This window comes from Drosophila takahashii, chromosome 2R (genome assembly GCF_030179915.1).
Source record: "Drosophila takahashii strain IR98-3 E-12201 chromosome 2R, DtakHiC1v2, whole genome shotgun sequence".
NCBI classification, from domain to species: domain Eukaryota; kingdom Metazoa; phylum Arthropoda; class Insecta; order Diptera; family Drosophilidae; genus Drosophila; species Drosophila takahashii.
In genome coordinates, this window is record NC_091679.1 from 18,437,375 (window position 1) to 18,463,151 (window position 25,777).

The following is a 25,777-nucleotide window of genomic DNA, read 5'->3' on the forward strand; positions in this document are numbered from 1 at the left end:
GACCACCGCCTAGGACATGCCGTGGTAAAAGTGGATAGAAATTTACATTGCGGGTGGTATGAACGGGAGTTAGTCCCAAGCCCCCGGTGTATGGCGATTTCGCTAGTTCGGGACCAGTCCCGGCGAACTACAGGGGATGCACTGACCGATAACTAAGGGCAACGAATATATTAACCTGACGCCTAAAAGCGCGGGAAATGGCGAAAAGCGAGGGAAATTTGAGGAAAATGCGCCGAAAATTTGCCGCGAATTTAATTCTCGAATTAGAAATTTTCACACTTCCCAACTTTTACCCTTTTAATTTTTGCAAAGCTATAATTGGTGTTCACTACGACGAGAAATGGGGGAATTTTATTCTTTGAACAACCAGGATGCCGACAAATATTTATTTGATTTTGGTCCAAAGCGATTCACTTATGTATTTATAATTCGAAATATGTATATTTGTAGGGAATTATCAGAATTATAACACAGGCCAACAGTGTTTTTGGTGCAGCCCTATGGGCATTAAATTGTGTTAATATAGACGGATATAAGCATATCTGCATACTTAGTTTTCGAGTTTAACGGGTGGTATTTGTGCAATCGCGGTTTGAAAAAAGTAGCAACATTTTATATTTTCATTTAAGATATCTTCGAGGGTCTGTGCTCAGTTGTAATAAAACCTATGCCAAAAAATTGCTTAGATGCCCTTCTACATAATTGCATTTAAGGTTCCATCATTATTTGAGTTAATAAAAGCCTATGAGCCATTGAAGTAATTTGTTCACCTCTATTCCCAACCAACTTGATGCGGTGAACAGGCTTAAAAAAATACAAGGAAAAATATGTGCCCTAAAATATTTTACATGCATCTAGAGGCGTCTTTTCCCGAATTTTTGAGATAAATCCCACTATTGTACTTCGAATAATGGAATTTATAGAATTTTTTCCGTAAGAATGGGAAAAGTAACAAGTATTTTACGTAACGAGTTTGTCGTGATTTTACACAGTAGGCTTTTTAAAGATAACAGTGGCGTCGCCTTAAAATTGTGGTGGGGATTTTTTTTAAGGCATATTAACCCCTTAAAAATATAATTTGTCTATGTTCGGCGCCTACTGCTAACCAAATTGAAAGGCACATTTTTACGAATGTGTCAGATATTTATGTAAAATGGGATTTTAAAATAGTTGTTACTTTTTAAGTTCTTACGGAAAAAATTCTATAAATTCCATCCTTCGACGTACAATGGTCTTATTTGTCTTAAAAATTCGGTGAAAGACGCCTCTAAAAATGCATGTAAAATATTTTAGGGCATATATTTTTCCTTGTATTTTTTTAAGCGTGTTCACCGCATCAAGTTGGTTGGGAATAGAGGTGAACAAATTACTTCAATGGCTCATAGGCTGTGATTGACTCAAATTATGATGGAACCTTAAGTACAATAATGTAGAAGGGCATCTAAGCAATTTTTTGGCATAGGTATTATTACAACTGAGCACAAACCCTCGAAGATATCTTAAATCAAAAACATAAATGTTGCTATTTTTTTCAAACCGCGATTGCCCAAATACCACCCGTTAAACGCGAAAACTAAGTATGCAGATATGCTTATATACGTCTATATTAACATGTTTTAATGCCAATAGGCCTGCACCTTTTAATAAAGTCCATTTTGTTGACCTGTGTAATCGTTAGTGCATGCAAGTTTTATTTATTTCTTGGTTAGAATGCTCGCTATTTACCGAATTTTTCACACGAATGCAAAAAGATGAAAGATGGGCTAAAAACACAATTTACAAAACGCCACAGATTAACTTTCAACTTTTAGCACTCTATACCTGGTGGGACGATTCACATCCGTCGGTAACTTCCCTCTTCGAATCCATATGCCTTTCTTCCTGTGCGTCGGGGATTACAGCGGTGAATTTGGCGATAACGGCGGTTGAGAACTGCAGCGGCCAAAATTTTCCAGCCGTAGCAAAGGCGTATTTCAGTAGGCAGCAACTGACGAATTTCATCGGCAACAACAATTTACTGGCCCAGAAATTAAATTGGCGGCAGCAACCACGAAGTAAATCGGCAGCAACAGGCGACAAGCAGCGGCAACAACAACTACACAGCTAACGGCGATTGAGAACAGCAGCGGCAATGGAAATCGAAGAAACTGCAGCTTCCAAACTTCCAACAATTTTATTTGGCGGCAGCAACGACGAATTAAATCGGCAGCAACAAATCACTTTAATGTTTAAAAAAGGGACCGGCGCGATTTATTTGATTAATTTGTTTGTTTCACAAAAAAAAATAACAACTCGAGTTCCACTGCTAATCACGTCGGGGTCACCATGAAAATTTAATACTATTTTGTATTACAACGCAAAAACTTGTGATTGCAGGGAAATTTGATATTTTATTTTGGCGACGACGAAAGGGAGTTTGCGCAATGAGATTCATATAACAACTGACTCTTTAATTTCAATATATAAACGCTTAAGCCTAACTTAACGAAAGGGGCGAGAGACGGGGCGAATTCGCGAGCGCGATTAAAGCTTTATTGCGCTCCCGCTCCCGCCTTACACTATTTAACATATTTCATTATAAAAGCGCAAAGTGCGCAAACACTATGAGAAGAAAAAATAAAATATGACAAACGCAGGCGCAACACTTCTGGTCCCAAGAAGTCTCAGTCGGCCTGGCTGAAATAAATGTAATATTTTGATTAAGTTAAACAACTAAGTTAGTACTGAATTACTATTTATACAACCATTTAATGAACACCTCACACCATTTACCACTGGTAAAGATTAAAAACATTTCAAGTGTCACTGAAATGCAGACTTTGTGTTGAAGATAGCATCCGGAGGCGTATATTTATTAATGGCGAAAATATCTGTGATACTAACCTTTGTAACGCCTCAATAAAGATTATAAAAAGACAACATTTATTTTATCACTCACCTTTTTATTGTTTTTTAGATTAAAATTAACTATTTTCACTTTTTTTTCACTTTTTCCAACAAATTTAAAAATGATGTGACCCTGCATTATATTCTTGATAATACCATACAAAATGCAGATAAATTTGGTGTAAATTTCGTTGTAAAGTTGGGTCACACTTTGGCGCCAAATAAATATTTCGTTTAAACAATACTTTTCAGGGACCGTAATCATTAAAGGTTACGTATATTATAGGTATATAAGGCATTTTTCGTGTTATCAATACCACCAACACGAATTTTTATATTTTAACAATCTGACGATCAAATTATTTTATTTCACAGAAAATGTTTAAAAATGTAAAAAAACAATAATAGTTTTCTTTGTAATTACTGTAATTCCTTGATAAATGTGATCAAATATTTTAATCGTCTTACCGTGGCTTTTCTCTTTAATTTTGTTGAATCCCACATTCATTCTTATTATTATTTGAAAAATGTTGAGTAAAATAAATTAATAATATCATTATAGACATTATGATAATAGTTATATAGTTTAATTTTTTTGATTAACAATTATTAATATTTTTTCGACGAATTTTAAAATTACTAAAAATTAAAACTAAATATGAGAACAAGTCTTTTGGTTTTGGTGTAAATCATAGGATTTTTGAATATTATAAGTTGGTGATTTTTTTTGTTAAAAAATATTATAATCGTAGTGCCACAGAAATCACACAGCGCATAAATGGCCTGATATTGATGCTACTCAGAAACCCACCCCCATTTAACGCTCAGAAATTATCTATCCCCACACCGCCGCCTGCAAAAAGGAACAGGATTTCAAGAACACAAAAACCAACTTCTCACTTTCCCGCTGGGTATTTAAAAGGTTCAGATAACACATTTTCTACCAGGGCTGTGAACCCATATTATTTTTGCATGGGTTCGGTTCGGGGTTCAAACCTAATCGACAGATAATGTTCCGGTTTGCGAACCGGTTCAATGATGAGCCGGAGGAGGATTCGAGCCAGGGTTCAAAAAAATGAATTTTTTTTTTAATGAAATAATAAGGTCAACATATATTTCTATGCATTTTCATTGAAATATGTACCACAACATTAGGACTTATAAGTAAAGTTACAATATTTATGATTTATAAAGTGTTTACCAGTTAAGGCAAAGGGTGTGCAGTTTTGTCATCGCTAGTTTTCTGGCGAGAAAGACGAGAGATTAGGTGAAAGGAGAAATGTTCGAGTTGGTCACACTACGAAGAACTTGGAATCGACACCCGTGAATTTGATCCGCGAATAAAACCTTGAATTTGTACCCTAATATATAAACTATATTTCAGTATCAACCCAAACTCTCCAGTCAAGCACAAACAGGGGGCATACTGCGAAAAGTTTTGGAAGATGATAGTTATATATTATTAGATTGTTTGAGTTAGATGCAGTCATTGCATAGACAAAATATTTTCGAATTTTTATTTTCCAATATTGATTAAAAAAACACGAACAAACAAAATATTTTTTCGTAAACCGAACCGAATATCAAAAAAAAAGTTCCGGTTCGGTTCCGGTTCAATTATGACAAAAATCGGCGCTCCGGTTTATGGTTCGGTTCGTTTTCTAAAAAAAGTGAACCACTCCGGCTCGGAGTGGTTCACAGCCCTGTTTTCTACTCACTTGCAAGTCATTGAGTTCACTTTAACATTTCCAAGTGAATCGAATGCAAAAGTTAACTACAAAGAGTATGCTCTTAAGCTTTGGCTTGCTTTAACTTAAACTGCATATTTAAAATTTAAATTTAGCGAGGTTCTAGTATTTAATAGGGTCTTCCCACAGAGTTCTATCCACCATCTTCCATCCGTTGAACGGATGGTCCATAAGGTTTTGCCGTTCCGAAAATTTCCCAGTTAGTCCGCCATTAAATTTTGACGGACTTTGACGGGCTCTTTTATGCGATAGTTAGGCGATGTTTTCTCGGTGCAACTCTAAATTCTTCCTCTTGACTGTGAAAATTGGAACGATGACTGCGAGAACAAATCAAATCGATGGCGGGAAAAAATTAAATAATGCTTCAGCTCATTGTTTTTTGGTTTTTTTTTTTAATTATTTGTAGTTTGTTATGAGCGGAAAAGCGTACGCAAGCACGTTGCTATGTGTGGGCCAAAATGTAAGCTGTTGTGCGTACGAAAACATCAATGTTTGCAGCAAAGTGTCAATATAACTAATATTAATTAAAAGTGTACTTTGTACTCCTATTAAGTTCCAAAGTTGCTATAAATTACCAAAAAACAAGAAAGGAAGCTACCTTCGGCCAGCCGAAGCTTATATACCCTTGTAGATAAAGTAATGCTCACTCGGTGCAGTTCCAGGGATTCCAGATTCAGCGTTTCTATTTTTGAATTTTGTTTTTAAGTAGTCAAGAATTAAAACGCCTACTTCCTACAAAGTTACAATGAATTTTCCCATATTTGTTTGAATATTCCTATGGGAGCCTTAAGATATAGTGGTCCGATCCGGCTCGCTCCGACCTATGTACTACCTGCAATAGAAAGAAGACTTTCGGGAAAGTTTCATCGCGATAGCTTTAAAAATGAGAGACTAGTTCGCATAGAAACGGACAGACGGACAGACGGATATGGCTAGATAGACTCGGCTATTGGTGCTGATCAAGAATATATATACTTTATGTGGTCGGAAACGTCTCCTTCACTGCGTTGCAAACATCTGACTGAAATTATAATACCCTCTACAAGGGTATAACAACACAAATTTGGTTTTGTTTACAAATTTTTCATATTAATATTGGCTAGGCAGAGGCGTAGTAAGAGCGGAGTGTGGGGTACGGGAGGTTAGGCTCCCCCCAGTCAGCAATATGTATGCATACTCGTTGTAGGATATGTTATAAATGTTCAGATATGTTTTTAAACTATTTTCTTAATCTATTTATTGTATTTTTCTACAATAAAATTAGGAGAACGAGTTACCGTCCTGTGACCGAGGGAGTAGAGGAGGTCTCATATGCGAGTATTATTTTAGAAAATAATAGGTTAAGTTAGTTGTGGATTGTTATACCCTTGCAGAGGGTATTATAATTTCAGTCAGATGTTTGCAACGCAGTGAAGGAGACGTTTCCGACCACATAAAGTATATGTCGGCGAATGGTATATCTCAGTGTATAAGGAATGCTAGTTTCTTGGACTGCTTGTGTTTCCTAGAAGCTCGAATTATTTCATCATCTTATGTTATTCCTCTTTACTTGTGCGGCGCCACAAAAGTGTAGCGCGACACACATCAGCGTTGCCACCTTGCATCATTTTGTCTTGTTCCTTTTTGAGAGGAACCGTTATAGCGAGGCGTCAGCGTTGTGTCGCTTTCGCCGTGTGTGGTTCGAAGGAACAGAATTGGCGATTAGAGAAACGAAGAGGCAGTCTCTCTAGATCGACGCCTGTGTTCAGACCGAAACTCACTCAATTCACTCAATTCGACATCAGAAGTGGGATCTGGCTCTCATCCTGCAGCAATGGACGAACAATGGCGTGCCATAATGGAATTACAAAATACAAATTTGCTCAATCTTGTGCGAGCTATTAAAACAACAGAACCTGATGCAGTGCAGAGCAAATCAGTGCAACTACCCAAATTCAACCCAGACAAGGCAGGTGCCATCGCTTCATCGTGGTGTTCAACTGTGGAAATTATATTAAAAGAAAATACATTGAAAGGCAGTGCGTTGGTTGTGGCTTTAAGTGCAACATTGGAGGGCAGCGCTTCGCAATGGCTGTCCCAAGTGTGCTATGCTGATATAACCTGGCTCGAGTTCAAGGAATTGTTCATACAACTCTTTGATACTTTTGAAACACCAGCCGCCATGTTTCTACAAATGCTGACAAAACGACCGACCGATGGCGAGTGTCTCGCACTCCACGCAAGCCGCATGGTTACAGAACTAACGACGAAATGGCGCGAAATGGAAAAAGAAGAAATTGCTGTGTCCGTGACTCTCGCATTGCTGGCGAGCTTTGATAACCGTGTGCAGCGTTTGAGTTTCACTTCAAATGTTCGAACCAGAGGCGATCTACAGTCCGAATTAAAAGCGTTCACATTTAATAAAAGGAAAAGTGGCTTTGTGGAGCATCAATCTGAAGCTTATCCAAAACGGCAAAAGCTATCTTCGATAGAGTGTCATTTTTGTGGAAAATTAGGCCACAAAATGTTTGAGTGCAGACTCAAGAAACAACAACATCATCTTGCGAATGACAAAGAGCGACATGTCAGACACGATGAACATCGACGTGAAAAATCAAGTGTAACTTGCTACAAGTGCGGAGACAGAGGACACATATCTACCCAATGTACAAAGAAGGAAGCGGATAGGAACAAGACGTTCAACCGGGAAAAACGAGTGGAGCAGTGCAGCGTTGCAGTACCTAAAGGAAGCATAAACCACAGAGGACACATTTTTGAAGTTACCTTTGATTCCGGAGCGGAATGCTCACTAATGAAAGAAAAGCTAAGTACTCAGTTTTCTGGTAAAAGATTCAATAATATTGTTATGTTAAAAGGCATAGGCAGTAATGGAATATGTAGTACTGTACAAGTTTTGAGTAACGTTAAGATTGATGACCATTTCATTGAGATTTTGTTTTATGTAATAGGCGATGATCACATGCAAAACTATATCGTCATTGGGCGTGAAATACTTAAGCAGGGTTTTGATATTGTCATTTCATCAAACAAATTTACAATTTCGAGAGCCAAAATAATTAATTTGTGTACCGGTTCTGAGCCAGCCGATATTGATACTGAACTTGATGGAGAAAATAAAATAAAACTTAATTCATTGTTGGCAAAGTACTCAGATTGTTTTATAAAAGGCATTCCATGTACTAAGGTTAGAGTTGGCGAAATGAAAATTAGATTGATTGATCCAAGAAAAACAGTTCAAAGAAGGCCATATCGATTAAGTCCGTGCGAGAGAGACTTAGTTCGAGAGAAAATTGAGGAGCTGTTGAGGTGTAATATAATAAGACCAAGCTGTTCAGCTTATGCCAGCCCCATATTGTTGGTAAAAAAGAAAAATGGTTCGGATAGACTCTGCGTTGACTATAGAGAGCTAAATTCAAACACAGTCGCTGATAAATACCCGCTCCCACTCATACAGGATCAAATAAATAGACTTCGAGGAGTTAATTATTTTACATGTTTAGATATGGCCAGTGGATACTACCAAATTCCTTTGCATGCAGATTCTATTGAGTACACAGCGTTTGTGACGCCAGATGGCCAGTATGAGTTTCTGTCCATGCCATTCGGGCTTAAAAACGCGCCTTCTGTTTTTCAACGCTTAGTAATGCAGGCGCTAGGAGATTTAGCGAAATCTTATGTTATCGTCTATATGGATGATATCATGATAACTGCCACAACAGAATGCGAAGCGTTTGAAAGATTAGAGATTGTTTTAAATGTTCTGACAGAGGCAGGATTTTCATTCAACGTTACGAAGTGCTCATTCCTGAAAACATCGGTTCAATATCTAGGCTACAGTGTTAGTGCTCGTGAAATTCGTCCAAACCCTCAGAAAATTGTAGCGTTAAATGCCCTTCTCCCTCCACAGTCTGTAACAGCACTTAGACAATTTATTGGATTAGCATCGTATTTCCGGCAGTTTATAAAGGGCTTTTCACAGTTGATGAAACCGTTATATTTCTTAACTTCAGACAAAAATAAATTTATTTGGAAAGCAGAACATGAACAGATACGGAAACAAATTATTTCTATACTTACCGATGAACCAGTCCTTGTTATTTTTGACCCAAATTATCCTATTGAATTACATACAGATGCAAGTGGAAGTGGTTACGGTGCAATTTTATTACATCAAATTAAGAACAAACCACAGGTAATAGAATATTATAGCAAAACGACTTCACCTGCAGAGTCCAGATATCACTCATATGAGTTAGAAACTGTAAACTCCATTAAACATTTTCGACATTATTTGCTGGGCAGGAACTTTACTGTTTATACCGACTGTAACTCATTGAAGGCGTCAAGAAATAAACAAGATTTGACCCCTAGAGCACAGCGCTGGTGGGCTTTCTTACAGTCATTTACATTCGATATTCAGTATAGAGCAGGGAAAAGAATGGCACATGTTGACTTTTTGTCGAGAAATCCAATCTCACCAGGGTCTACTTCTGCTCCAAAGGTAGTTGATGAGAAAAGAGTTAACTTGGCCGAAATTTCAAGTAATTGGCTCATTGCTGAACAGCGTCGAGACTCAGACATAGCCGAAATCGTGACTAAATTAAAAGATTTATCTCTTGATGAAGATATTGCGAAATCATATGAAATAAGGGCAGAGGTTCTTCACCGAAAAATACAGAGGAATGGCAGAACCCGCGGTTTACCTGTGGTGCCCCGTGCTTTGAGATGGTCCGTTATAAACCAAGTGCATGAGTCGATAATGCATTTAGGTTTCGAAAAGACACTTGATAAAGTTTACGATTTTTACTGGTTTGACAACATGTCAAAATACATCAAAAAATTTGTGGACAACTGCATCACTTGCAAAATGTCTAAATCAACCTCAGGAAAAATTCAGGCTGAACTGCATCCCATCCCAAAAGTAAATATTCCTTGGCACACAATCCATATCGACATAACAGGGAAATGAAGCGGCAAGAGTGACCAGAAGGAGTATGTTATTGTTCAAGTTGACGCGTTTACCAAGTATGTCTATCTTAGTCATACCCTTAAATTGGACAGTGAGAGTTGCATAAGGGCTGTCAAGTCCGCTGTTTCGTTGTTTGGAGTACCAAACCGAATAATAGCTGACCAGGGAAGGTGTTTTACTGGATCAAAGTTTAGTGAATTTTTTTCAGATCACAAAATAAACTTGCACTTGATTGCCACCGGCGCTAGTCGCGCTAATGGTCAAGTGGAACGAACGATGAGCACGTTGAAAAATATGTTAACGGCGGCTGAAACTGGAACACAGTCTTGGCAGGATGTGCTAGGAGAGGTGCAGCTGGCTATCAATTGTACAACTAATCGTGTGACGAAGGCAAGTCCTCTAGAAATGTTATTGGGAAAAGTAGCACGGCCATTAGGACTACTTCCACCTTGTGACATAAAAAATGATGTAGATTTGTCGAACTTGAGAGCACAAGCTGAAAAAAATATGTTAGTTACTGCAGTTTACGATAAAGAACGGTTTGATAAAAGTAAGGCAAAAGTACGCAGACACAATGTTGGAGATTTTGTTTTACTTAAAAACGAAAAAAGGCATCAAACCAAGTTGAGTCCAAAATTCAATTCAAAATTCAAATAACACAGGTTCTAGAGGGTGACAGGTATATTTTAAAGTCCTTAATTAACAAACGAACTTACAAGTATGCTCACGAAGATTTAAGAATTTTACCAGATGGGGAAGTTCCCGAGGAGCTTAATGTGTGCTATGATTATAATAATGTTGAAAGCGAAAATGAAAATATTAATGATGACGAAGTTGTTGAAGAAAGTGAAGTGCGCCAGATGTAGTACTGCTGGCCAAACGGAAATGGCAGAGTACTTGGATCGCGTAAATCAAGCTCAGAAATGAAATTTAAAACAAAAATAAATAAATAATGAAGTGGTTGTCGAAAGAGAATGTAATGAAATGATAAAAAGATACAGTATCGTGGCCTGAGTGGACGATAATGAGACTCGTAATATTAATGTAAGCACAAGTGCAGAACAAACTAATGTTTGTTTTGATCATGGCGTGTGGTGCATTAGATACGAGAATGGATAAATTGAGTTGAACAATTTTTAAACCAATTGTTGTTTCTGTGAAATTGAAACATAATTCGTAAAGAACTGATTTGTTAATGAAACCCAAACAGAATGAAAATGTTTATGCTAAGATATTTTTTAAGGAGGTCTGATAATATTTTGTGAAATTGGTCATCAATGAGTTTACATAAATTAAGAAAAGAAAATTGGATTTCGTTGTGAAAATATTTGTTTAAGTTGTAGAAATAAAAAGGGAGCAAAAGAGTAACTGAAAATGTAGATTTTATACACGAGGTCGTGTTAGAGTCAGAATGGCGTGTCGGCGAATGGTATATTTCAGTGTATAAGGAATGATAGTTTCTTGGACTGCTTGTGTTTCCTAGAAGCTCGAATTATTTCATCATCTTATGTAATTCCTCTTTGCTTGTGCGGCGCCACAAAAGTGTAGCGCGACACACATCAGCGTTGCCACCTTGCATCATTTTGTCTTGTCCCTTTTGAGAGGAACCGTTATAGCGAGGCGTCAGCGTTGTGTCGCTTTCGCCGTGTGTGGTTCGAAGGAACAGAATTGGCGATTAGAGAAACGAAGAGGCAGTCTCTCTAGATCGACGCCTGTGTTCAGACCGAAACTCACTCCGCTCTAATGGAACCCGAGAATAATTCGACATATATATATTCTTGATCAGCACCAATAGCCGAGTCTATTTAGCCATGTCCGTCTGTCCGTCTGTCCGTTTCTATGCGAACTAGTGTCTCAGTTTTAAAGCTATCGCGATGAAACTTTCCCGAAAGTCTTCTTTCTATTGCAGGTAGTACATATGTCGGAGCGAGCCGGATCGGACCACTATATCTTAAGGCTCCCATAGGAATATTCAAACAAATATAAGAAGATTCACCTACTACTTTGTAGGTAGTAGGCGTTTTGATTTTTGACAACTTCAAAACCAAATTTAAATAATAGGCACGCTGAATCTGGAATTCCTGGAACTGCACAGAGTGAGCATTAAACTATAGGTGTTTGCTTTATCTGCAAGGGTATATAAGCTTCGGCTGGCCGAAGCTAGCTTCCTTTCTTGTTTTTAATTTAATTCATTTTATTAATTTTATTTTCGGATGTAGTTCTTTTTTCGTAGTGCGTAGTGTGCAAAAAGGATTCAGCAGTGTAAGCTAACTCTCAAGTCTCGCTCCGCCACTCCGGCAAGTCATCAGCTCTCGCCGGCAACCAATGCACAGTGACATCCCAGCGGGAAAGTGAGAAGTTGGTTTTTGTGTTCTTGAAATCCTGTTCCTTTTCGCAGGCGGCGGTGTGGGGATAGATAATTTCTGAGCGTAAAACGGGGGTGGGTTTCTGAGTAGCATCAATATCAGGCCACTTATGCGCTGTGTGATTTCTGTGGCACTACGATTATAATATTTTTTAACAAAAAAATCACCAACTTATAATATTCAAAAATCCTATGATTTACACCAAAACCAAAAGACTTGTTCTCACATTTAGTTTTAATTTTTAGTAATTTTAAAATTCGTAGAAAAAATATTAATAATTGTTAATCAAAGAAATTAAACTATATAACTATTATCATAATGTCTATAATGATATTATTAATTTATTTTACTCAACATTTTTCAAATAATAATAAGAATGAATGTGGGATTCAACAAAATTAAAGAGAAAAGCCACGGTAAGACGATTAAAATATTTGATCACATTTATCAAGGAATTACAGTAATTACAAAGAAAACTATTATTGTTTTTTTACATTTTTAAACATTTTCTGTGAAATAAAATAATTTGATCGTCAGATTGTTAAAATATAAAAATTCGTGTTGGTGGTATTGATAACACGAAAAATGCCTTATATACCTATAATATACGTAACCTTTAATGATTACGGTCCCTGAAAAGTATTGTTTAAACGAAATATTTATTTGGCGCCAAAGTGTGACCCAACTTTACAACGAAATTTACACCAAATTTATCTGCATTTTGTATGGTATTATCAAGAATATAATGCAGGGTCACATCATTTTTAAATTTGTTGGAAAAAGTGAAAAAAAAGTGAAAATAGTTAATTTTAATCTAAAAAACAATAAAAAGGTGAGTGATAAAATAAATGTTGTCTTTTTATAATCTTTATTGAGGCGTTACAAAGGTTAGTATCACAGATATTTTCGCCATTAATAAATATACGCCTCCGGATGCTATCTTCAACACAAAGTCTGCATTTCAGTGACACTTGAAATGTTTTTAATCTTTACCAGTGGTAAATGGTGTGAGGTGTTCATTAAATGGTTGTATAAATAGTAATTCAGTACTAACTTAGTTGTTTAACTTAATCAAAATATTACATATATTTCAGCCAGGTCGACTGAGACTTCTTGGGACCAGAAGTGTTGCGCCTGCGTTTGTCATATTTTATTTTTTCTTCTCATAGTTTTTGATATAGATACCCGACATATAACAACTGAACAGAGGGTAAATGATCGGCCATGGCAAACCAGGCATAATTTCTGGAGAGATCCTTTAATTTGGTGCGGAGACCTAATAATGGTAATTACTATTATTAAAATTCCTGGTCTTACATTCATATCTAAATTATTTTTGATATTTTCAGATGACAGACAAGAAATGGATATATAAGAACTGCATTCGGCCAAGCAAAACCCGGGAATGCTTCAGGCACTAAAAATTTTTAGTTCCAATGCTTCGATTGTAAATATTATTAATAAATACACAAACAAATATTACAAAAAACATGATTTTTATTGTGGAAAATCAGATACTGCAAAGCAGTGCAAAACCAAAACTTCGAGGGTCTGGAAAAACCAAAACTGGGAGGGTGTAGAAAAGCAGATATGGCAGGTGGAGGAAAACTATAACTGGGTACGTGTGGAAAATCTATAATGCGGGAAGTCGAAAAACCAGTGGATTTTGTCCTGCATTCTTCTGCCAGAGATCCAGATAGAAACCTCATTTCCCCCTTACTTTTTATGTCACCCCCGTGTATTTTGAAACCAGAGATGGAAGAAATGTAAGGGGTGAATGAGGTTTTGTCCCTTCCGCTTGTATGGAGAAACCTCTTGAAAATATGTTATTTTCCAGAGGAATTTTCCCGGTGGGTAGGAACACAAAATACCTAGATAATTTTTGGCATACCAGATTTTTCTGGAAAACTATCAGTATTTTCCAAAACTAGACCTTAAGTCGTGAGCACGTGCTGCAAAGCAAAGTCGCAAAGCAAAACTGCTCGCATCACTAATTACACTGTGTAGCATTTTTAGTGCTTTTTAAATTTACCTCAATGGATGCTATATTATTGGATTTGTGACGAATTCCCAAGTTAAACTGCGTTTTCCAAAAAGTTAACCGACGCAAGGATTTTTAGCAAAAGGACCTCAAATTTTGAAAAATGCTAAAATTGGCCTATTGAATAAAAAAGTTACAACATCAAACTTTTAAAAACTCAGTGCGGCAACACTACTCTATTTTGACCGCAGCTGTATACTTTTATGTTATTTTGACTATGTTTTTTAAAATTTGTTGGAAAGAAAGTGTATCTTTTAAAAAACTTTAACATCGAATCAAACCATGCATCCATTTGCCTCTGAGAGCTCCGAAAAGTTTGTCAATTTCAGCATTTTTCGAACTTTGAGGTCCATTTGCTAAGAATCCTTGCGTCGGGGAACTCTTTGGAAAACGCAGTTTATCTTGGAAATTCGTAACGAATCCAAAAATATAGTATCCATCGAGGTAAATTTTTGATAGTGCATAGTGTTATTCGCAGCAACATTCAACTTTGAAAGCGTGTGTTTCTCATATTTCGTGTCCAATATTCTTCTGTGATATGGAAATTGACTGCAGAAATTTGCAGATGTGCCTACAATCGTAAAAATACTAACTCCTTCATAAATTTTTCAAGGGCAGAACTGGCCGAAAAACAAATTTTTTGCAGCTTTTTACTTGTTGTGCTGTTCCTTTGTCTTTGTCTTTCGTGAGTGTGAATAGTTTTCCAACACTAAATATTGAATTACTGATAGATTATATTTATACCCGTTACTCGTAGAGTAAAAGGGTATATTAGATTTGTGCAAAAGTATGTAACAGGTAGAAGGCAGCGTTTCCGACCCTAAAAACTATATATATTCTTGATCAGGATCACTAGCTGAGTCGATCTAGCCATGTCCGTCTGTCTGTCTGTATGAACGCTGAGATCTCGGAAACTACAAAAGCTAGAAGGTTGAGATTTTCCACGCATATTCTTGGGCTTCCTACGCAGAGGAAGTTTATTTTAGCCGAGTGCCACGCCCCCTCTAACGCCCACAATAGCCCACTAACGATTTTAAAATGTGTCTGGCGCCCACACCTTTTAAATCAAATCGGACCATTCATTAAAAAGTTATACGCAATCAAAATTTCTATATCTATCTCCCTCGCACTCCCTTTAGCTGAGTTACGATTATTAGTCGGGGCACCAACCCGAGTACAGCGTTCGCACTCCCATTAGCTGAGTGACGGGTATTAGAAAGTCAGGACACGAACCCGACTATAGCGTTCTCTCTTGTTTTTTTTGTTTATTTCCTTGCTTTTAATTTAGATAAGTGTTTTTTATGTTTTTAATTTATAGTGCAATGAAGATGGAAGCAACGCAGAAAGGCGAAATAAGCTGATTGAGGATATAAAAGCGATTATCATAAAACATGGATATATTGTTGACTTGAGTAAACTATCAAAGCGAATTGGCTTCATATGTAAAGGATTTAAACGTTTTGAGAAAATTGCAAATGCAAGAAATCATCCATTCTCCAGTAGTAAGCTGATTGGATGGATGATAATGAAAAAATTCTCTTAAGCTGTGCTTAAAAGGTGTCCTGATCAACATCCAAAAGTTCTGACCGTGAACGACAGAAAAAAAATTTCATAGAAGCTTTTAAACGCACAAAACGACGAATTGTTACCAGGTGTGCATTTGTTGTTAGATGAATACGTTTTATATTTTATTAATAAATTAATTAATAACCAACGATTTCATTAAGAGGTCAATTTTTAGAAATAGGTCTTCAAAACCCTATTTTATTTAAAGTGGAACAATTCGTTTGTATGGGAGCTATAAGATATAGTAGGCCCATGTACACCATTTTTTTAGTTTATGTTTAAAATATTTTTATAAAATTTTGGACAACATTTCATAGCGATATTATCACCAGAAGTATTTTTGACCGTAGCTTCATACTAGCCCAACCACTGTGGAGTGTAGGGTACGGTGACGAACGATTCGATTTTTGAATGAAACTTTTCTAAAAATCAATATTTTTTAAAAGCTTAAGAGCAGAAAGTTGTTTACATCTACTGAGCATATTTCTGTAAAATAAGGATTCAAAATTCCAACGGAGCTGATTCCTAAAGCATTTGGCGTGAACCATACTTTTTTTGCACTTTCAAAAGTTGTAGGGTAATGTGACGAACGATTTGTTTTTTAATGTAACTTTCCCAAAAAGCAATATATTTTAAAAGTGTAAACGCAGAAAGTTGCTTACATCTAGTGAGCATATTTCTGTAAAAGTACGATTTGAAACTCCATCGGAGTTAAATCCCACAGCTTTTGGCATGAGCCATCCTTTCAAATTGGCACAACTAAAAACAATACAAAACTACAAGAAAACTGCAGCATTTAATGTTATCTGGTAATATTATAGTTTTCTACACAATATTAACGATAACAATTAAAATTCTTTGATAAAAAAATTGTCACCATACAATATTAAATGTTCGTCACAATACCCTACAGGGTACACTTGGAGCAAAAACGGTGTCACTCTCAAACGGCGCAAAACAAAAAAAACGCCAAGTACCAAAAACTGTTGATAAAGATCTCATTTATTCATTCATTTGATTTTATTTTCAACACATCTTCACTCTGGCACTGCTGAAACATAAATAAATTGAACAGGTTTACTAATTTGCGTGCCACCTTTTTAGATAAAAAAAACCTCACGAAGAAATTACGGGACTTCTTTTGGAACTTTTCGTCACATTACCCTGCTCGTCACATTACCCTACACTCCCCTACTGAAATTGAGGATTCTAGTTTATTTTGTATGCTATTTGGTATAAATGCTATGATATTTGGTATTAATTTAATAAGGGAGTGTAGGGTAAGGTGACGAACGATTCGTTCTTTGAATGTAACTTTTCTAAAAATCAATATTTTTTTAAAAGTGTAAACGCAGAAAAGTTGCTTACATCTACAGAGCATATCCCTGTAAAATTTGGATTCGAAAATCCCACAGCGTTTGGCGTGAACCCTTATTTTTTTGCACTTCAAATGTTGTAGGGTAATGATCTTGATCAGGATCACTAGCCGAGTCGATCTAGCCATGTCCGTCTGTCCGTCTGTCTGTCCGTCTGTCTGTATGAACGCTGAGATTTCGGAAACTATAAAAGCTAGAAGATTGACATTTTGCATGCAGATTCTAGAAGTTCCTACGCAGCGCAAGTTTGTTTCAAAAGGGTGCCACGCCTCCTCTAACGCGCACAATCGCTTAGATACGATTTTAAAAATTTCAATATTTCGAAAAAGTAAAAATGCAGTTTTATTGTGTTTATGAATACCTATCGAAATGTAGAAGAAATTTTTTAAATCGGACCATTCGTTAAAAAGTTACGGCGGATCAAAGTTTTTATCTCCATCTTCTTCGCACTCCCTTTAGCTGAGTAACGGGTATCTGATAGTCGGGGCACCCGACTATAGCGTTCTCTCTTGTTTTATATATAATTTACGGAAAGGTTATTTTCGATACGAAAAAGAAAGAAGTAATAAGACAATACCCAAACTTCAAAAAAAAAAATGGTCAAAGTGCAATTTTTTAAAAATTGCAACAATAAAACTGCAGCAGTAAATGTTATCTGGTATAATTATATTTTTTACAAATAATCAACGATAACAATTAAAATTCTTGAATAAAAAATAAAAAATATATTTGCCTGATTTTATTTTCCACTCATCTTTGCTCTGGCACTGCTAAAACACAAGTAAATTGAATAGGTTTGCTAGTTTGCGCACCACATTTTAAGCGAAAATTAGCTTACCAAGAAATTACGGGACTTCCTATTAATATTACTGTAAATACATTGTCGACACGATAAGGCGAGACGACTACATTTATTTGGAATTTTTATCGTGATGTCATATATGAGATTCGACGAGTTCGTCACATTACCCTACACTCCATCTGTGGTATACATGTTAAGCTGGTTTGTGGAAATGTTAGTATACATTTCATTCTATTTTAGCAACGCCAGTGAAAATATTATACCCCGTACTAAAAACACAAAATTTAAAATTGTTTTTTAACATTTAATATATTATTAAATATATTTTTTACATTATTTTATTTTTTATTTTATTTATTTCCAAAAATTAGCAATTATCTGTAGTGACGAAGCCGCAAAATTGAAAATCTGCTGTGATAGTCCGATCGTAATGAGTTATACACCAATCGAAAGGTATTGCAAAAACTGAAAGGATTGCATACCAAGACTTTAAGAAAATCAATTGGCTTGGGAGAGAGAGCGGTAAAAGTGAAAAAGTGAAAATTTCGAAATTTGGAGCTGTTGGGGCCGGTGGGGATAAATTCCCCCTCGCAATGTTTTAGTTGTATTCTGTTTGTCAGTTTGTCCGCTTGTCAGTTTGTAAGTTTGTCCAAAACATGTTTCTTAAGTTTTGAAAATTTAATATGACGTTCATCACATCGATATAAAAAACTTTTGTTCTACCACTTTTGGAAAAACTCGCTAGTTTAGCGGGAAAACAGCTATAAATAGCTCAAATTTGGAAAACCGTAACTTCTATACTACTAAAGCTACAGACTTGTGCTTCATCTTGTTTGAAAGGTATTTTTAAATGCTATAAACGCCTTCTTTATGCAATTTGTGTAAGTGTAATAATTAAAAAGATATGAACAAAAGACAATTTAAAAAAATTTTTTTTTAGCTTTTTTTTATTTTTCTCAAATACGGCTCTAACGATTTTCTTGAAAACTTTAAACTGTATAGCCCTTGAGATTCCTTAAATTTTGGTATATAACACAAAAGTCACGTTTAAGTCACGTTAAGTTATTTTTATACTAAAATAGACACTTTTGCCAGCTCGAACAACTAAAGCTTCCTGAGTATTGAATTTTGTGTGAGGGTATCCGAACTGTATTTTAGGGTCATGGAATCAGTAAATTTGCACTTAAGAGTTCCATATAGGAATCTTTTGTTCTACGACTTTTGGAAAAAGCCGCTACTTTAGCGGGAAAAAAGCTAAAAATGGCTAAATTTCGTTAGTTTGTAAGTTCTACACTACTAAAGGTACAGACATGTGCCATACCTCGTTTAAAAGGTATTTTGAAATACTTAAACGCCTTTTTAACTTAATTTGTTTAAATACAATGTCTTACAAATTATGATTGACCAATTTAAATTTAAATGTATATATTAGCTCCTATGAGAGCAAATATAAACAAACAAAAACTTCTGATATCAAATAAAAACACCTCTTAATGAGGTAAAAAACTAGTGACGATCGCACCTTCAACATACAAAAGTTCTGATATCAACATTTGTGACGAAAAATTATTACACTCGTCATTAAATAGACTTTCTAATATTTTTTCATTCGGCACGCTGCAATAGAAAATGCCTGTGAAGGGAAAAAGGCTGGAATAGTCTGCTAGGGCGGGCCGAATGAGAAAATATTAGAAAGTCTATTTAATGACGAGTGTAATAATTTTTCGTCACAAATGTTGATGTCAGAACTTTTTTATGTTGAAGGTGCGATCGTCACTAGTTTTTTACCTCATTAAGAGGTGTTTTTATTTGATTCATTATATTGAGTAGGTACACAAAACTCGAAAAGGATCGTGCGCTTCAAAATTCGATTTGCTAGTTTCAAGAGCAATAGGCCGAAAGTAGAGGGATGCTCTTACGGGGATCGAAAACCGTATTTGGCCGAGTAAGAAGCTAGAATTTATAAGTCCAGTGATCAATTTGTGGAGGAACATCACTCCGTGGCAGGTCCGACGATCCATTAGCGAGGGCAGGTTCAGAAGACGCAGTCTATCGACGTAGGATGGCAGATGACGTTGTGGTTCCCAGTTTAACCCACGTGAAGCAAACAAAAGGAACTGTTTCTGTACCGATTCGATTAGGTCCTGATATTTAGCATATTGAGGTGGCCATACGCACGAGCAGTATTCAAGAATAGGTCGCACAAGAGAAATGTAAAGATGCTTTGTGGTGTAGGGATCCTCAAATTCTTTAGACCAGCGATTAACAAACGCATTGCTTAGGTTGTGGCTAAATAAAACTCCAAGATCTGTTACGGAATTAATGCGTTCAAGATCGTTCATCCTAATGGAATAATTAAAGAGGAAGAGGAAGCATGAAGCTACATTTGGAATTATTTAAGAACAGCAGGTTCTGGAGGCACCATGATTGCAGATTGCATAAGTCCGCTTGAGAATCAACGTTTGTTAAGGGCATGCAAAGTTTTACGTCATCGGCGTACATCATCACGTCTGAAGAGAGAATTACTTGAGGCAAGTCATTTATAAAGATTCCAAACAGAAGTGGTCCAAGGTGACTCCCTTAAGGAACGACAGAAGTCACGTGGACAAGGTTTGAGATCGAATTTTTAAATAATACTCTCTGCGTCCGGTTCAATAAGTATGAAGAAATCCACTTCGTCAACGAGATCGGGAATCCCAAAAGCGTAAGTTTTTTTATCAGTAACTGATAGTTCACCGAATCGAAAGCCTTACTGAAATCTGTAAAAATTACATCAGTTTGGGTGTTCGTTTTAAACGCATTCCTAATAACTGTAGTAAACTCTAGAAGATTGGTTGACGTTGATCTACGTTTCATAAAGCCGTGCTGCGTTGGGGACATTATTGAGCTACACTCGTGCTGAAGCTGAGCAGTAATTTCAAACTGTAACGAAGAGTTTGGGAATAGCACTGAATTTTGCAAGCCCTCGGTAGTTATTGATGTCCGATTTACTTCCCTTTTTATGAAGCGGAATTATAAAAGATTCCTTCCAAACTTCTGGAAAAAAAATGAGTGCTGCAGGGATAACTGAAATAGTTATGACAGTGGCCCACACAATGCACTAGCACAATATTTTAAAACGTAGCTTGGTACAAGATCGGGACCAGAAGAGAAGGATGACTTGATTCTTTGTAGATTTTGAAAAACATCATCTACGCTTATTATAGGCATAAACATACCATTAGAGTGCGGAAGTGAAAAGGGATACGCTGAGGTATTATCGTAGCTTGTGGATGATTACGTGGACTGGAAAAAATTTGCAAACAAATTGGCAATATCGACATCATTAAAAGCAGAAACGGAATCCAGATGAAGGCAGCATGGAAATTGTGGGGCGTCTAGAACAAAAAGCCTGCCAAAATGGTTTTTTTTTAAAGATTTTACAAAATGTTTCAATGCAACTTTAAAAACAATTGAATTCTCTATACAAATCAAAAAGAAAATGTGATCTGTCATGAATGGTTCTCCCACTAAAGATTTTTATACATTTTTGAAATTTTCATGAAAGCGCCTAAGTGCTTAAGTTGTATATGTAACGATTGCAATTTTAGGAGCAACAAATTCTTAGAATATTAAAAAAAGATATAAATTTTAAGTGCATAATTCCCTTTTTTTTTTTTTTTAAAGTGGTGCAAAAAAGTTGGGTTTTTTTTGCATTTTCTTGGACGTAAAGTAGTGTTACACCCTAGATCCCCGATTAATTCTTATTTAAAAAAAAGTATATATATTTAATTACAAATTCTGAGAAAATTAGACTGCTCTTTTGTGCCTCTTCTGAGAAAACCGCAGTTTAAGTTAGCAAGAAATGTTCATAATTTGAAATATCGTCAGCCCTGGTTCATCCGCGCGTCCTAACATCATAAAGATATTTTACTTGGGTGAAGATATTGATGAAGATAATGATAAATTAATACATAAATTTCGGTTTTAAAATTAAAATGATGTTATTTTACTAAAAATATAGATATGAAATAAATACCGATTTCTACGAGATTTTTTTGAAAATATGCTGTATTTCCTTAATTGATTCTATGACACCTATAAGATATCATTGACCAATTTAATAAAAAAAAGTTAGGCATATAGGTAAAATGATAAATAATGACTTAATCCCGATTTATATGAACCAATATTGAAAAAGAACCGAGATATTCCCCTTTGCAATAAGCGTTTATATGGCAGCTATAAAATATAGTTGACCGATTTAAATTAAATTAAAATCAAGTTAAATTGTAAAAAAAATTGGGAAACTTAGAACCCTGCAAGTAATTTTTTTGTATTTGTTTTCTTAGAAAAACAATTTTTTTTTTCTTAAAAATTTCCTACAAATAAAAATTTTCACTAAAAAAATTCACTTTATGATGTTTTTTTATATTCTTAATTGCCTTTAACAATACCTCATCAAAAGATAATAGCTATAGGGCTCCGCTGATTTAAGGCAGACTTTTGGCTTCTTCGACCCACTGTGTGGCGGTTTAAAATTGGAACAAGTTGAAATCCAGATTATTATTATACCCTTGTAGAGGGTATTATAATTTCAGTCAGATGTTTGCAACGCAGTGAAGGAGACGTTTCCGACCACATAAAGTATATATATTCTTGATCAGCACCAATAGCCGAGTCTATCTAGCCATATCCGTCTGTCCGTCTGTCCGTCTGTCCGTCTGTCCGTCTGTCCGTCTGTCCGTCTGTCCGTTTCTATGCGAACTAGTCTCTCAGTTTTAAAGCTATCGCGATGAAACTTTCCCGAGGGTCTTCTTTCTATTGCAGGTAGTACATATGTCGGAGCCAGCCGGATCGGACCACTATATCTTAAGGCTCCCAAACAAATATAAGAAAATTCATTGTAACTTTGTAGGAAGTAGGCGTTTTGATTCTTGACTACTTAAAAACAAAATTGAAATAAATCGAAACGCTGAATCTGGAATCCCTGAAACTGCACCGAGTGAGTATTCTTTTATCTACAAGGGTATATAAGCTTCGGCTGGCCGAAGGTAGCTTCCTTTCTTGTTTTTATCAATACTTATTGGAGTTACCCAATCTGGCATCCCAGCAAACGTGTCCAGGATAAACCCTTAACATTTCCTAAAGCGAGATCGCTGTAAAATTCGACACTGTGGATGATGTCACGGATAGATAAGTAACATTCCCTAACGCAAGATCGCCCCAGAAGCTTGCGGCCATGTTTTCCGGTGTCAGTTCAGTCTCTTGTGGTGGATATCTGAAAGCCTACGGATGTGATCCTCCTTTAATTGTGCCGGGCGAGCGATTTTAAACCGCATTTTAGTCCCGCCACAGCCGGAGACCACGGATTCAACAAAAGACGAGAGATATTTTCTCTTTGTTATCAATCTTTGTATGTAAAAAGTGCCATGCCGTCCGCACCCAGACCCAAGCCGGTGCGGTCAAGGAGGCAACGGCCACCGCATTCCACGTGCGCATCGAAAACCCGCAAGTCGTGCCTGTGCACCGTCGATTCCTGCTGCTGCTAGAGTATTCCCTTCAAGGATCTTTCTTCGGCTGCCTATATCCACGTGCGGATCTGGATAGGACCGGCACGGATCATAGCCCGTGTGAGCGGCTAGGAAAGCGGAAATAAGGATGCAAGACGATGATGCCTCAGTTTAGTTTTAACTATATCCAGATGAAGGCAGCATGGAAATTGTGGGGCGTCTAGAACAAAAAGCCTGCCAAAATGGTTTTTTTTTTTTAAGATTTTACAAAATGTTTCAATGCAACTTTAAAAACATTTGAATTCTCTATACAAATCAAAAAGAAAATGTGATCTGTCATGAATGGTTCTCCCACTAAAGATTTTTATACATTTTTGAAATTTTCATGAAAGCGCCTAAGTGCTTAAGTTGTATATGTAACGATTGCCATTTTAGGAGCAACAAATTCTTAGAATATTAAAAAAAAGATATAAATTTTAAGTGCATAATTCCCTTTTTTTTTTTTTTTAAAGTGGTGCAAAAAAGTTGGGTTTTTTTTTGCATATTCTTGGACGTAAAGTAGTGTTACACCCTAGATCCCCGATTAATTGTTAGTTAAAAAAAAGTATATATATTTAATTACAAATTCTGAGAAAATTAGACTGCTCTTTTGTGCCTCTTCTGAGAAAACCGCAGTTTAAGTTAGCAAGAAATGTTCATAATTTGAAATATCGTCAGCCCTGGTTCATCCGCGCGTCCTAACATCATAAAGATATTTTACTTGGGTGAAGGTATTGATGAAGATAATGATAAATTAATACACAAATTTCGGTTTTAAAATTAAAATTATGTTATTTTACTAAAAATATAGATATGAAATAAATACCGATTTCTACGAGATTTTTTTGAAAATATGCTGTATTTCCTTAATTGATTCTATGACACCTATAAGATATCATTGACCAATTTAATAAAAAAAAGTTAAGCATATAGGTAAAATGATAAATAATGACTTAATCCCGATTTATATGAACCAATATTGAAAAAGAACCGAGATATTCCCCTTTGCAATAAGCGTTTATATGGCAGCTATAAAATATAGCACGGATCATAGCCCGTGTGAGCGGCTAGGAAAGCGGAAATAAGGATGCAAGACGATGATGCCTCAGTTTAGTTTTAACTATATCCCTTTTTCTAAAATGTCCTGATACACTCTGCAGTTAGTTAAAGTAGCTGAAATTTTTTGGTTACTCTGAATCGTAAAGCTTTATTTATATTCTGTTTTAAAAGCGAGCCTTTTAGGGAACATTTGTTACATATACAAATATCGGCCCCGATAAGAAAATCTATTTACGCGCTCTCATAAAACTTTGGGTCCGCTAGTGGAAGTTCCGGAAGACCTCGCAAGAAATGTTGCGGAAGCGGACATGAAGGAAGATTCCCTGCTATTTGCGGAAGTACGTAAGCAGTCGTGTTTAAGTGCAAACTAGACCGGGTCGGAGAACGGATCGTGAATTGACAGATCTTTTTTGTCTCAGCGAAGACCGCTTGACTAAGCCCTGAGACCTGTGCTGGATAACCTGGAACGGCAATTTAAGCAAGTTGAAAAGGCGCCCAGTAATGAAGATCGCCTCAGATCCGGAGTCTATTAAGGCTCGCGCTTGGAAATTGGTACCTCGATGGCATTTTTAAGGAGGACTGACCAAGAGCCTCGGCAAAATAATTTTGAAGCGTTAACTGCGTGCCACTAGCAGCCGAGGGACCGTGAGTATTTGGTCTGGATCTGGGCGTTGGCGTTGGACTTGCGCGCGCTGGGGATGGGCTGCCTCGGTGTAGGAGGGTGTGATGGCGGCCGCGACATGGGAAGCAGTTATGTGAGGTTTCGCAGTCTGGCAGCTGATGTGTTTGCGCAAAGCAGTTCAAACACAGCTGTTTTCTTTTGATATATGCGATGCGTTGCTCGACCGTCATCTGGAGAAAATGGGCGCAAGTGCGTATAGGATGGGTTTCTCCATCACAGAGATCGCACCCTCTAGGTTATCTAGGTGCTCCTCATGTCTCATAAGAATTTATTCTCCGAAACGCCGAGTTGGATGTGGATGCCCTGGGCTGAGTCTGACTAGAACCTATTGGTCGAACATCATCTATGGCCTCTAGTGTCCTGTTACGCTCCGTTAGAAAAACGTTCAGCTCGTGCCACGTAGGGATCTCGGCTTTGTTATGAAGGGACTGCTCCCATAGGGAAAGCGGGAAAGGCAATCCCAAGTTTCAACCTGAATACCGGACACTTCTAACGCAGTAAGGCAACCCTGGATGGTACTTTGAACTTCTTTCAAAACTGACCAAGACTCCTGTGTGACGGACAGAACATTGAACACCGGGAAAATTCCTCTGGAAAATAACATATTTTCAAGAGGTTTCTCCATACAAGCGGAAGGGACAAAACCTCATTCACCCCTTACATTTCTTCCATCTCTGGTTTCAAAATACACGGGGGTGACACCAAAAGTAAGGGGGAAATGAGGTTTCTATCTGGATCTCTGGCAGAAGAA

General features: G+C 36.7%; 1 protein-coding gene across 3 annotated transcripts in view; it reads left to right on the forward strand.

Annotated features, from left to right (window-relative positions):
* Ir41a (Ionotropic receptor 41a) overlaps window positions 1-25,777 on the forward strand; it is a 441,646-nt gene that overhangs the window by 43,864 nt on the left and 372,005 nt on the right. The gene's annotated exons all lie outside the window — the stretch shown is intronic.